This window comes from Ambystoma mexicanum, chromosome 8, assembly GCF_040938575.1.
Source record: "Ambystoma mexicanum isolate Mex_15411 chromosome 8, UKY_AmexF1_1, whole genome shotgun sequence".
Lineage (NCBI taxonomy): Eukaryota > Metazoa > Chordata > Amphibia > Caudata > Ambystomatidae > Ambystoma > Ambystoma mexicanum.
This window is the reverse complement of record NC_090929.1, coordinates 1,702,966,051-1,702,981,387: the sequence shown is the minus strand read 5'-3', so window position 1 is coordinate 1,702,981,387 and position 15,337 is coordinate 1,702,966,051.

Genomic DNA, 15,337 nt, shown 5'->3' with positions numbered 1-15,337 from the left:
ATTCAGTCGTTCATGTCCTTCTCTCCTGACTGGTTCTTTGGTTTCCGTGGGGTGAACATCCTTGGGACTATTGTTTAGTTGTAGTTTTTGTGTGGTGGGGCATTGTGCTTCCTGCTGTGTATTGGTGGACAGTGTGTAGTGATGAAACATTCTGTTTCTCTCCCACTGCATTGGGGCTCGTGGTGCAGTGTTTCCTTTCCCTCTCTATATTTTGTCGTTAGGGCTGTTGGGGAAGGTAATAGTTAAGGTCATGGTCCTCTTGATGATTCGTCCTAGTGTTTCTGTCTTAGTTTGCTATGTTTACTGTCTTTGGTTGTATTGCGGATGTCTCCCATTTGGTCCTTTAAGGGCTGTTGGGGAAGGTAATAGTTAAGGTCATGGTCCTCTTGATGATTCGTCCTAGTGTTTCTGTCTTAGTTTGCTATGTTTACTGTCTTTGGTCGTATTGCGGCTGTCTCCCGTTTGGTCCTTTAGTATGTCGTGGGATATTTACCTTGGCTTTTCCCCATTGATTGATCGGTGTGTATCACGGTCGCTCTACGTTCATTGATGTTTTAGTTCTGTCAGTGCCCCTGTGGCCGGTCTTTCTAGTTATGAAGTGAAGAGCCAGGTTTTGAGTAATTTCCTGAATAATAGCTGGTTTCTTGTGTTACGTATGTACTTTGGAAGATCGTTCCAGGTTTTCTGGGCTTGGTGAGAGGAGGATCCTCCAATTTTTCTTTTGTTGTAGGGCTTCGGTTCCAGGCGGATGTCCATGCTTGATCTGAGCGTTCTTGTTGGTTGATGTAGGCGCAGTTTGTCTCTTAGGAACTCAGCGCCGTAGTTGTGTACTGCTCTGTGTGTAATGCATATTGTTTTGAATTTTATTCGTTGTTTTATTGGTAGCCAATGTAGTGTTTTGAGCACTGGTGCAGTGTGTTCTCTTCGGGGTCGTTTCAGAAGTAGTCTGGCTGCCGCGTTTTGAATGCATCGTAGTTTTTTTAGGAGTCATTCAGGCATGCCTAGGTATAGGCTGTTGGCGTATTCTACTTTGGACATGACGAGGGCGATGATGGTGGTTGTTTTGTTGGTGAACGATAGGAACGGTAAGATTCTCTTTGCCGCTCGCAGGCGGAAGAAGCATTTCTTGAGGAGAGCGTTTACGTGTGGCTCTAGCGTGAGATTATTGTCCATCAGAACCCCCAGGTTTTTTACAATCGGCGAGGGTGCTGGGGTTGTCCCGAGTTCCCTTGGCCAAGGGATGAATTGGTTTTCTCCTCCATTTTTGTGACGATCAGTATTTCAGTTTTGCCTTGTAGATTTTGAGGGAGTTGGAGTTCATCCAGATTAATACATTGCAGAGGCAGTTTTCTAGCGTTGAGTTTCTTTCCGGGTTGTCTTGTATTTTGAAGATTATTTGTGTATCGTCGGCGTAGTTGTAGCAGGTGAGGTCATGGCTTTTGATGATTCTGATCAGTAGATACAGGTAGATGTTGAATAGTAGCGGCGAGAAGGATGATCCTTGTGGTACTCCACAGGTGGAATCTCTTGGGCTGGATTTGAAGGGTTTCATCCATACGGTTTCCATTCTGTTTGTTAGGAAAGATGTGATCCATAGTAGGGTGGTGTCTCTTATTCCAAGTCCTTCTAATCTCGTTATGAGGGTGTTGTGGTCGACTGTGTCAAATGCTGCCGATAGGTCTAGGAGTATCAAGGCAGTGCTGTTGTCCGAGTCTGCGTTGATTTTCAGATCGTCCCATATTGAGAGTAGAGTTGATTCCGTTCCTCTCAGTGGTCTGAAGCCAACTTGTGCCTGGTCTAGTAGGCCGTGCTCTTCTATAAACTCTTGGGTTGTTTTGTATATGTACGTTTCTAGCAGCTTGGCTGTATACGGGATGTTGGAGATGGGTCTGTAGTTGGAGAGGTCCTCTACATTTCCCGCTGTATCTTTGAGTAGTGGCCTGATGTATGCAGTTTTGGAGGCTTGTGGCACTTTCCCAGTTGCGATGGAATGGTTGAGGACGTTCCTGTGATATTCCATGGGCGTTCCTTGTTTAAGAATTGATTTGTATATGTCTGGTGGGCAGGGGTCTTTGGTGGATCCTGAGTTATTGCTTTCATTCACCAGTTTGACGAATGTCTCCAATGATATTTCTGGAAAGCTTCGTAGTTTGTTTGGGTGCTCCACCTGGGTGCAGGTGGGGGTTGTGGTCAGATCAGATGGTCTGCTTTGTATGATTAGTTGGATGTTGGTGATTTTGTTTTCGAAGTGGTCTGCAAGGTCGTTGCAGAGTTTCGTGGACGGAGTTGGTGTGTTGTTACATCCCGGAGGGTTTTTGATTTCGTTTATGATTCTGAAGAGCTCTTTTTGGGTGTTTGGTGCTTCGAAGATTCGGTTGTCGTAGTGTTTCCTCTTTGCTTTTTGTATTTCCTTTTTGTAAGCCCGGTTGTGTTGTAGGAATTTCAGTTTGTTCGCCGCGTCGTTTTGTTTTCTCCAATCAAGTTCTAAAGTTTTTATCATGATGATGATGATGGTAATTTTAATAGACAGGAGATGGCACTTGTAAAATCACTCTATGCAGATACTCAGATTACCATATGACCAGCAGATAAAGGTCTGGCACTGGTTCTTGTTAACACTACAGACTATGACTATTAATATTATATGCAATTGAGTAATTGAGACACTTAAGTAACACTGGAAAGAGACCCCACACAAGAAATGCAAAGCAACACTACACAACTTCCTGAACAAGCAGAAGAACTAGAGTGGAATCATGATACAACCAGGAGATTCCTGTTCATAACACACCCTCGGAATTCCCAATTTATATGTATTACTGAAAGTACTTAAACATCTTATAAATCCTCTGGGAAGACCCATTGTACCAGCACCTAATAGTACCCTATAGCCTTTAGGTGTCTCAATTAATTATTTTTAATAGCCGGTAACAAAGAAGACTATGACATACATTGACGACAACATACATTTTTGCAAAATCTCAAATTGCTCAAACTGAAGAAACAGGATATTTTGTTTATGTTGACGTGAAAAGCTTATATACATCTGTACCACACAACTCAGGTTTAAAGAAAGTGAATGGATGCTGCTTCGGGAGGAAAATATTGGCGCTTCTAAAGAGTTTATCTTGATACAACTCGAATTTATTTCACAGAATTCATCCATCACATTCAAACACCAATATTTCCTACACATATCAGGTACTTCTATTGGTGCAAGTATGGCATCTTCATATGCAAACTGTTTTATGTACAAATATGAATTTGATCATATCTTACACCATCCTTTATGGCATAAGTTTAATACTGGCAGCAATACATGGGGACATTTTCCACTGTTTGGCATTTTTCATTAGATAAATTACATAATGTTCTTGGTCTAGCAATGTGAGTGATGAACAGATAGAATTCACTGCAGTTTTTGGTACTCTGGGGTGCATTTCTTGAATGTAGAAGTAACACCAGAATCATTGAGTTTTATAACCAATGTTTTTTGCAAACCAACAGACTGTAAAAATGTGTTGGATCATTTCAGTTTCCATTGCCCAGAGACTTTGAGCCAGATAGCCAGTTAACAGAAATTAAATGTTTTGTTAGTGTTGGGGATCAATGTTCTAAAGAATTAGAGACAATGATGAAATGTTCTAATGGAGGCTACCGACAAGATGGACTAGAATTAGCTAAAGAGAAGGTGACTCGAAAAAGGTACACAACCATCTGTTGTTTACATTTTTAAATATTCTATATAAAGCAGTAGGATCAAAAAGAGTATACTCAAATATTGGAATGTTTGCCATGTGACAGTAAGACACAAAATAGATTTCAAACCAGAAGAGTCTTTTCATATAAGAGGAGTAAGAATCTATGGGATCTTCTTGTGTTTTCTGATGACATTAAACATGGGAACCAAACTAGAAGTATGAGGACAGGGACATTCCCCTGTTTACATTGTAGTAAACGTGATAATGTCACAAAGTGTAAGGTTGTTTTTGATGCGAAGACTAGAGAAAAAATACAGCTTAGACCTTTCACGACTTGTAATACTGCAATGCAAACATTATCTATCGTATATGTTGTCTAAGTGCATTACACTAAGTGGGAAAATTGACTTGTAGAGCAAAATTAAGGTGAAATGAGCATAGTTGGAACACCAGAACCAATAAATCCAAGTTGGCAGTAGCTATACACTTTCAAGAGAATCAAGATCAAAGATCGCGAATGCATTTTAAAATGTTTGAAGTAATAGATGCTACAACATTGTGTCAAGATATGCAAAAGGTTGGAACAGAGAGAAGTGTATTGGATTCATCGATTTAACTGCAGGAGAAACGAATGAGCAATATGGCTTATCGTGTTATTTGCAAAGAGTGTAATCAAGCAATATTTATGCCTTGGACTGTACAATGTTTCACTACATATCTGCACATCAATGGATTATGTGTTTGATCTCCATTTACATTGTTTATTTTATACACATTTAGTTTAATTTATCATTCCTTGCAATGCCGATTAGACCAATATTTCTCTTCTATCCTCTTGTACAGTGGATGCGAGGTTATTTTGGGGTTCCACGAAATAGAGAATTCTTATCTACTTTCATAACCGGATCATGCAGATTTGGTATATAATATGAAAATATTTTTATGTTGAGAGTAAGATTTTGGTGTTTTCCTCACGATCCTCCCTTGATCATCAATCCCTTTGTATACGGGAACTATTACAGTCTGTCAACATTCCATGTGTTATAGACGCATGTGTTGAATCTAGTATTCGTAAGATGGTTTATCGTTTATGACACTGTTTTGTTATTTTGATCACACAAAGCTGAATGTACATTGCTGATGTAATCAAGTTGTTCCTGAATTCCATAATAGTTTCTAAAATCTTCCTTTCATCTGTACATGTTATTTTCCTCTTTTTGATTTAACTTTTTTTGTCTTTTTAAAATTGTATCGCCCTTATTACATTTACATTTTATATATATTTTTTGTTTAACTATGTTGTAGTTTCCCTCGCTTTCATGATTTGCCTGTGAACTTATTTATCTTGCTATTAGCATGGAATTCTTAGAGAGAAACCATCCACTATTTCCTATTTGCATTTTTAAGTTTGCTTTTATTTTGGCATTTCATTGATTTCTTGCTTGTTGTGATTACTTTACTGTCTTAACTGTATTTCCAATAGCATTTATTTTCTAAGTGCGCCAGGTCCATTGCATCAATGCATGTGTTTACATGATGATGTCACTGTGTGCTAGGGGGCACACTGGTGCTACTGTTTCTATTGAACAGAATGCTATTCCTTCCAAGCTGTCAATCTTTCAGCACAGAGCATGTATGTCTTTAGAGCTCTGTGATTAGTGACAGGTTTTGTTTCTAATGTCTGTCACCCACTTGGAGACATGTTGAGAATATATATTCATTAATACTTGTTTGCTTTGGCTTTGCTTAAAACATAGAACATTATCTGAATGTACAACGTGTTTTTTCTTTTTGTGTTTTCTTATCTCTTTTCCTTCATTATAGTAATTTTTGCCAAAATAGAATCATCGACTGGGCTAGTGCAACTGGAGATTCATATAGTTGTGTTATAAAGCATTTCTGTTTGCCACAGAGTATTTGTAGTATATATTCTGCACATGGACTCTAGGAAGTTTGCTAGACATATCTCCAATCTGTATCATTTTAGATTTTGTTATTTAACACATCCTGAAGACAGATACATTTTAACTTCATAGAATGGTTACTTCTGGCACATTGGTATTTGTGATACCAGAAGGTTCACACGTCCTTTTGTCTTTCACAGATTTCACCCTGATATTGGACCAGTTGGTATGAAATGTCTCGGCCATGGTTCACCTGCCTCAGTTCTATTCATAATGAGGACGTTGTTCCTCTAAAAGTTGCTGTGCAGAATTTTTTGAACATTGTTGAATTAATGTGAAGATGTATTTACTAATATCCATTAACTAGTGTAGTATGTTCACTGCATTGGTGCACTCAGCACAAAGGAAAACGTTCCCTTAGTTTTTTTCTAAATTAGATCTTAGTTGGTTGTCCCAATGTCCCACTCATGAAGATGCAGATGGACTTTGTAAGTTGCCTGGTTTATAATGTACTGTGTAGTGGCTGATGGAGACCATCATTGTTCTGCTCAAGGCTTGAGGAACAGAGCAAAGACCAGGTGTGAAACCCGTTTCTAGTCCCCAGGTGATTTGTGATGTCTTCACTCTGATGATTATCCTCATTATTATAGCCTTCAGAGTGCGCTTCATTGGATTTCAGCAATGCATCCATCAGGCCTATAGGATTTGCAATCTCTTGAAGATAACGCCACTCCACCCTATTGAATGCCTTTTTCTCATCTATAAAAATAGCATCCAGTGATGACCCTGCAGTGAGTGCATTGGCTATGAGGGTGCTATGTACTAATGCTTCAGCCAGGACCAAATCCACTCTGGTCATTCTGGACGACAGTGGGGACCAAAGGAGAGAATTGATTTCCCTGAGTTTGGTAAAGGAGTTTCTGTCGCAGTTCATTACAAGTATCAGTCAATTTGGGGAACGCAATGTCAGATCTTTCTCAGTCTTATACAATACCCTGATAGGCTATTCCGGTCAGGACTTAGGGGCTCTGCTCCCTGACAAATAACATTGAATACCCCTGTCATAGTATTTTATAAACTTGTGTTTCACTCCAACCAAGGACAGTCACTTTAGATTTTGCAGTTTTCTAAACCAGTCAATTGTCCTTTAGATTTCCTGTGCTTGATATTTTGGGCTCAGTAACCACATGCGGCTGAGAGAAAATACATAATAGCATTCTTATTTTCACATGAAAATGAGTGAAATGTGTAGCCTGACATGTCTTCTTTTAATTGTGACAGCAAGCACGAGGCAGAAATCTTACACAAAATGGCAGAATCGGTGCTGATCATTTCTCTTGCTCTGCCAGGATGGCTTTATTCATTATATTTTATTTTAGGCTTCATTTGTACTGTAAAAGTCCTGACAGACTCCTCCCTGCAGGAACTGACGTCTCCAAGAGAAAGGCTGAAGTTCATGGATTTTCTAACTAAAATACATTCACAAAGAGAACTTTCCATCTGTATCTTCTCATCAAGAGTGGGGCTTGGATGCTCTTCCTCTCTTTCAAGAGGGGCATTCGGGCTGCTGCCTTAATATCGTTCATTTGGGTGGACCCTTGACACTCTTTCCTTGGATTCCCCTTTCCACTTCCAGGAATATGGAAAGCTGGAAATAAGATTCCCGTCATTTTGCTTTTAGAGAGGTGTAGAAAGGCTGATTTTGTATAACATCTTGGCAATATTTTGACATTTTTAGGATTCCCTACTCTGTCCTCTGTTAATAAACCCAAATGGAGTTTGTCTCCATGCATACTGCTGCCCCCCAAAGGTATAGGCGAGTTTATATTGGTGTTCCTGGACTACCGAGATAGTCCAATACCCATTAGTCAAGTCGAGGGCAGTATGTACCTTCGAACCCTGGATCTATGCAAGGCCCTGATCAATGTAAGGAAGAGGCCATTGTGACAGGTGTACCCTCCTGTTCAGTCCCCATGGGTCCACACAAGGCCTCCATTATCCATTGGTCTTCAGTATTCCTACTATGGACTTATTGAAAGCTATTGTGGTTTGGTTAAATGATCCCACGTAATTCCAAGTTCTTGAAAATCTCTGTGAGAGATTCCATGGATGCTACAAGTACTTATATTGTTTAACACAGTCTGGTGCCCGATTTGGGGCGTAGGTATGGTTGTGTAATGAAGAGAAGTATTTCCTCAACATTATGATTCTACAGATAAAAGGTTCTGAAAATCCATAAATATTTGTCTTAACTTTTGCTTCTTTTCTTCTGTCTCTGAGGCATCAGCCATACTGATCTGTTTGTCTACCATCTGGCGAAAGCCTGGAATTATGTCTGGGATGACTATTTCTGAAGTATCTTTGAACAGAGTGGAGGGAACTTTGTTTATGGCATCTACTTGGATAGTTGATTCCATAGCTTTGAGATAGTTACTGATAACTTTAAATACTTTCTCATTTTTTAGCATCTCACAGGTAATATCCTCTGCTCCATAGGGACCCAGGGAGTACACCATCAAATTCCTCCCTTGTCGAGAATGAATATTTTCTGGTTTATTACCATCAATATGGTTATAACAATCTTCTGGTATGGGACCAATTATAACGGTTGGCGAAATCCATAGAAAAATATTTAGAATCAATAACCAATCCACTGGGGATATCCGGGGATACAATGACACTTTGGAGAACATTATTATTAACCAGAATTCAGAATGTGTCATGTACAGAGGAGCGGGGTTTCACTGACGGGCCCATAGATCAGTGCGCGTCCTCTTGTACCAGTAAGACAAGATGGCTGCACCATGTGAGGACAGGGCGTGCAGGATTCACTTACTCCAACACGACTCAATAACGAGGACTCAATAGTTTGGCAAAGGGAAGTCCGTTTAATGACAAGTACATCAAAAAGAGAAACAAATGGAAATCAGCAGCATTGCGATCACCTGTCTCGCTCCAACTTCCAACTTCTTCATGCAAACAGTAACCTTTATAGCAGATTCTCGTCATCATTGACGTCTAATTCTACAAAACTCGTCATGCAATATAATTGGTTAGGAAAGGTAACTTAAGTATAGCTGCTATATCTGTATATGGTAATAGAGCATGTGGATTGGATAACTCTTATTGGGTGTGCGTCTACGCCTCTCCCTCTACATCACACGTGATTGACGTCACTAAAAGTACGACGTCCTATTGGTTCTACTATCTATAGGACCCAGATAACTTGGTCCCTTGTGATTGGGCGGGTTACACCCCTGGACATAAATCCCCATTTTAATTAGCGGCATGCAGAATAGACACCCAGGTGCCTGGTGTCCCAAGTTTCACCCTGCCTCCCTTCCATCAATCAGTATCTTAGGGCTATGTGTCAATTAGTTGGCTGGGTATGGCCTCGGAACTGTAGCCTCTTATCAGGAAAAGTTATGGCCTCTTTGGGTTCTAGATGACATCAGGTGATGGTACCTCTTCGCGCCTGGCTGGTTACATGTCTGTTCACCATGAATCTGCTTCAGTTTCCAGCTTTTATTGTATTTAATTCTGCTTCGGCCCTGCCACCTGCCTGGGCTTCTCTTATCTTGACCTTCACGGGTGGGCTGGTTTGCTCTGAAGTTTGATTCTTGCGAGTTGACGCTCTCCTCCCTTTCTCTGGTTGACCTCGATTTCCCAGGCATGAGCCGCTCTTTGTTAAGTTTCGATTCCGCTCTTCCCCTTGACTCTGGCTGGGTGTGAAACTGGGCCTGTTAGTCCTCTGGCAGCCTGGGCACATTTCTGCTTTACAAAATGGAGTCGCACTTGTATAATGTGCTTCTTGAGGTAGATATTTAGTTGGCGCATGCCGCTTCTATTATTCTACTAAGCATAGCAAGCAGTACCGTTTTCTTAGCCTCTTGCGTTCCAAGCCTATTTACACACGTTAACTGGTTGGTTGCTTCCATCTTGTCTTGTAACACGTTTCCTTACATTTTGACATCGTCTCTTTCCTGTGTCCATTACATCTATTTTCATAACTGCTTGTTCTAGCGTGTCATCTTCGATAGCTGTCTTGTTCACACACGTGCCTGTTCAGCCCCTTGTGTCATTTCCGCTGGCCCTCCATTAAGGCTCTTGGGGTTTCTTCGTGGACCGTATGTAGGTACTCTTCATTTTGTATAAGCGGCTGGTATGGCTGTCTGATAGGGTACCGTGCTGCCCAGGGTTGTCTGGTTGTGGGCGCTTCAACAGGTACGGATCTTCTAATGTACACTGGGCAGAGTCCCAGTGCGGCTCTCTGTTGGTTCAATTGCTCTTCATACGTCACGTACTTTGGCGAGTACCTTCCTGGTATCTCAAAAGGGGTGCAGGTCCTGTCTGGGACCTCCTCTACAGTCATCTTTGAAGTCTACTGATGGGGTTGGATGCTGAGACAGGAAGTGTTGCTGAAGAAGATTATGAAATTAACAAAATCTTCTTCATGAAACAAGGTTCACTGGTAATGCGTATTGTTGCGTATTGCTTGAAATAGTCACTTTCTTCTTTGATCTGAACTTGGGCAGAATAAGGCAGCAATTGGGATGACCAAAATGCCTTTTCTAGATCATTGAAGGGCATCGGGTTTCCCTGATTCGGTACCAAACATTGTTATTAATAAAATCCAGATTCATTTCGAATCAATGCAGTACGTCATTACCAATTTGAAAATCAGAAACAACACCTCTCATGACCCAACAGTTATGATTTACCTTTTCATTCCCAATGTGGATTTCCAGCACACCCCTGCTAGCAACCGTGTGTTTTGAATCTATTGCCTCGAGTCCAGACTTCCATTTATCATTCAGTTTAAAGGTGGGAATCTTCTGATCCTTTTTGTAGTTTGCTGGGTAATTATTCTCTAATGAAACTTCTTTCTTGAGCTAAGCAAACTTTAGAGAGGATTTTGCCTTACCTTAATTGAGTTGAGTAGGGAAGTATATGAGTTCTCCTTTTCTTTGCAGTGGAGCTAAACTGCTGATTCTGTTTTCTGAGTTATCCTTCGGTTGACCTTGATCCAGCTTGGAATTCTGCCGTGGATACAATTCTAGTGTATTTCCCTGCAGAGTGGAGAACCACTCAATGTTTTGGAGGAAGATTTATCCTCAAGGTTCAGTAGGAGTGCCTTCACTTTAATCTTGTTCTTTCACAGATATGACAGTGATGTCTGGGATGTGAATGTTTTGGAAATTCATTTTTCCTCAATCAGGATGTTTTCAAATGAGATGTGCTATTTAAACAAACACGGTTGGCACTTCTTCTTAATTTGATCGGGCAGTGTGTTTGGGTCCAGAGGGCCTGGTTCACACAATCTTTTCGTTTCCTAGTAGAATGGGTCCACTCTGAGTTGCCACAACTATCACTGGATGTGAGAGTCTATATCACTCTATTTTGATTTTGATTTCAGTAACCCCATCTACTGGGGTTATCTAGCTTCCTGTCGGAATTATGAAGTTCTCCAAGGAGGGGTTTAAGAGAAATGTGATGACTTTTCCCTTTTCCTTGGCCGAGAGTCTCAATACCTCTCTGGATATCAGGGTCACTTGGTACTGTACATCTATGAGAGCCGGTGGGACACACTGTCCCTGAACTTGGACAGGTGCAAAAAAAACGTTTATTCTTTCAACTCCAATTTATAGAAAAAGTGTGAGTTAGTGGATAATTCAGATTTCATTTGTTGAACATTTGGGATTTCCTAAGCTTGACCTTGGGCAGTCCCTTCAGGGGCCTTCTCCCCAGGGTCGAGTTCATGGGGGTTGGTCAAGGGCTCTATAGGAATAAAATGACATTTTGAGAACATCTAAGGGGTGGGGACTCTTTTTGCGGGTTGCAGGTCCCTGCTACTGCTTGAACTGTAAGGCCTAGTAAAACCTGAAATGGGATTAATAGCCTTTTTTCTTTGGGGTTTCTTTATTAATTATTGGGGTTTGTTCATCTTGTGTCTTGTGTCTGGTATTTCCTTGTAACTGTCTATCTTTTGAATCAGGCTTTTTTGTTATTATGTGCTTATGGTTATCAATATAAACCTTTTGCAGGATAAAATAATTAAAACAAGTACAGGTCGAACAATTCATTCAATTCATACTGTGCAGACAACATGCAAAACAAAATGAGAACATACATTCCTATTTCATTATTATTCAATCCCCATCAATCTGCATATTCCTAATGTTGCATTTACATAGTTATAATTTTTGCGATCAACCCAGCCATTAAGCATATACAAATATATTACAGCAAAACTATTAAGAGATGATGTAGTCAGTAGTCAGTAGCAATCTACTAAAGACACCTATGCTGGATATTTCCCAGATAGAATCGGCTGCCCCAGTTATAACCAAGGATCTGGCCGAATATATCGCAGCCCAGAATTGATCATGGAAGGTAGATGGTTTGCACTAAGCAGTTTGGCATAACCTTTTAGGTGGTACTGGGTCAGAATAGGGCGGCCCGTCAATAGGCGCCTTGGAGTCTCTAAACGTAGTTTACATTATCGACATTTCCTTTCTTCAATGGGAGCACCAACCCGGGCGGGCACCAGTATATTCAAGCCAGGGTCAAATATTTGTATGAATGGATGAAGGTTGCGCACCACTCAGCTTCTTTAAAGTCTTCATTCGTAAATTAGCGATTCGATATTCAATCTAATTTTGGCAGAGAGCATCAGTTAAAAAAAACCTTGTCACAAGGATGTCAAGTATAAAGAAAGAGGCTCAGGGTTGCCCCTGAGCCCCCGAGGCGCTCTCATACTTCCCTACTAGCAAGTTGAATCAAAATATGTACATCTATGTGCATACATATACATTTGTTTGCATTACAGTCCTTCAACAATTTAAATCATAATCTCCAAGTGCATAAATATTGACTGCTTTTTATTCTGTTCTCATCAAAGGCAGTGAAAATCAAAAGAGTGCCCTAAAAAGCCAATGCATTTCAGAGCTAAGTCCGTCTTCAGGGCTAAACACTGTATGGCCCTCATTGCAAGCTGGGCGCAAAGGGATACCGGGCACCGGTAATGACACCGGTGCCGGTAATCCCTTTGCGCCCTACTCCGAGGTCCCTTTGCGGGTCCTTCTTTACCACCTGGTTTTAGCAGGCGTTAGGGACGGGACCCTCAAAGGGATACCGGGGTCAATAACGGTACCGTAACTTACGGTACCGTTATTGCTGCCTTCCCCCTTCCCATTGAGCCATATGGGGGCTCGATTGGGAATGGGGAATGGCTTTTCAAATGGTGACTTACCGGTCCCGCAATGGTCGGAATAGACCGGTAAGTCTAATAGCGCCATGACTAGCACCAACCCCGGAATGAGGGCCCATGTGTTAAAAATGCTATATGTAGGAGGCGTCCACCAAAGATGGCTGCCTAAATTAGCTGCTCCGGCACAAAAGGGGGAAGGGGCACTGATTATAAGCACTTCCTGGCTTCTAAGCAATAAGAAAGAAATGGAAGCTAAGAGCGGTTTTACTCTGGCAATGGCGGAGCGAGTCCTGTGAGGTGAGCCCACAGGATAGCGCGACAGGCCGCTCCACCGCCTCATGCCGGTATATGCCAAGAGCGTGTCGTGATCAGCCGTGCTGCTACAAAAAAGCAGTAGCCCGGCAACCTTTGTGCCTGAAAGTATCCCTGCTCTCCAGTGACTACCAGAACAGCCCATGCCAAGAACGCTGCAGGTGGGTGAGGAGCCCCAGATGAGGTGGGGCTTGCAACACCCCTATCGCTATTGACCTACGTTACACCTCGGTGTCCCGCTCTGTGGCGCTGCACAGAACTGTCCCTCCAGGCCTGACCCATTGTATGCTTGGGAGCCGCATGATCTGCTGCACCGTTTTAGGAGGTGCAGTCCGCGGGAGGCCTGAAGTGGGTGCTCCCAGCTGAAGCAGACTGCAGAGGGTGACCACACAATGTCTGGCTAGCCCTTGCAAATTGGGATAAAGACCACAAGCAAACACACGCCAAGCTTCACTACCTAACAAAGAGCTGAATGGGAAACAGCGAGCACCTGTGATCAGACACCATCCACATCTTGACTCCTGTGGTGTGCTGCTGCCCTCTGGAGCGTGCCCAGAGCGTGAAGGAGCAGGAGATCTAAGGTGGGATCCTGGACCGGCTCCAACATGTGAAACCCCCATATTCACCAACCCGGAGCGAACAGTTGCAGATATTGGTATGAGGGTGCTTCATTAGTGTGAGCAGGCAGAACAACCACCTGACCCCCAGTGGAGGCAAAGTGGAGTGAGCACAAAGGCCATCAGAAGTTCACACCATTACCCATCTATTGTGCCCCTGCCAAGCTGGGCACTGGAAAGATTGTGAAGGCACGGCACCCATCTGAAGTGTGCAGTGAGCAAACCTGCACGAGCACCCAAGACCAGCGGAATCGAAGAGTTGACCAGGGTCCAGCATTCACTGATGCTTAGCCTGCAGCTAGCGCCACTCTGCTGCAACGTTCACTGATGCTTAGCCTGCAGCTAGCGCCACTCTGCTGCAACGTTCACTGATGCTTTGCCTGCAGCTAGCGCCACTCTGCTGCAACGTTCACTGATGCTTAGCCTGCAGCTAGCGCCACTCTGCTGCAACGTTCACTGATGCTTAGCCTGCAGCTAGCGCCACTCTGCTGCAACGTTCACTGATGCTTAGCCTGCAGCTAGCGCCACTCTGCTGCAATGTTCACTGATGTTTTGCCTGCAGCTAGCGCCACTCTGCTGCAACGTTCACTGATGCTTAGCCTGCAGCTAGCGCCACTCTGCTGCAACGTTCATTGATGCTTAGCCTGCAGCTAGCGCCACTCTGCTGCAATGTTCACTGAGGCTTAGCCTGCAGCTAGCGCCACTCTGCTGCAACGTTCACTGATGCTTAGCCTGCAGCTAGCGCCACTCTGCTGCAACGTTCACTGATGCTTAGCCTGCAGCTAGCGCCACTCTGCTGCAACGTTCACTGATGCTTAGCCTGCAGCTAGCGCCACTCTGCTGCAACGTTCACTGATGCTTAGCCTGCAGCTAGCGCCACTCTGCTGCAACGTTCACTGATGCTTTGCCTGCAGCTAGCGCCACTCTGCTGCAACGTTCACTGATGCTTAGCCTGCAGCTAGCGCCACTCTGCTGCAACGTTCACTGATGCTTAGCCTGCAGCTAGCGCCACTCTGCTGCAACGTTCACTGATGCTTAGCCTGCAGCTAGCGCCACTCTGCTGCAACGTTCACTGATGCTTTGCCTGCAGCTAGCGCCACTCTGCTGCAACGTTCACTGATGCTTAGCCTGCAGCTAGCGCCACTCTGCTGCAACGTTCACTGATGCTTAGCCTGCAGCTAGCGCCACTCTGCTGCAATGTTCACTGATGTTTTGCCTGCAGCTAGCGCCACTCTGCTGCAACGTTCACTGATGCTTAGCCTGCAGCTAGCGCCACTCTGCTGCAACGTTCATTGAGGCTTAGCCTGCAGCTAGCGCCACTCTGCTGCAATGTTCACTGAGGCTTTGCCTGCAGCTAGCGCCACTCTGCTGCAACGTTCACTGATGCTTAGCCTGCAGCTAGCGCCACTCTGCTGCAACGTTCACTGATGCTTTGCCTGCAGCTAGCGCCACTCTGCTGCAACGTTCACTGATGCTTAGCCTGCAGCTAGCGCCACTCTGCTGCAACGTTCACTGATGCTTAGCCTGCAGCTAGCGCCACTCTGCTGCAACGTTCACTGATGCTTAGCCTGCAGCTAGCGCCACTCTGCTGCA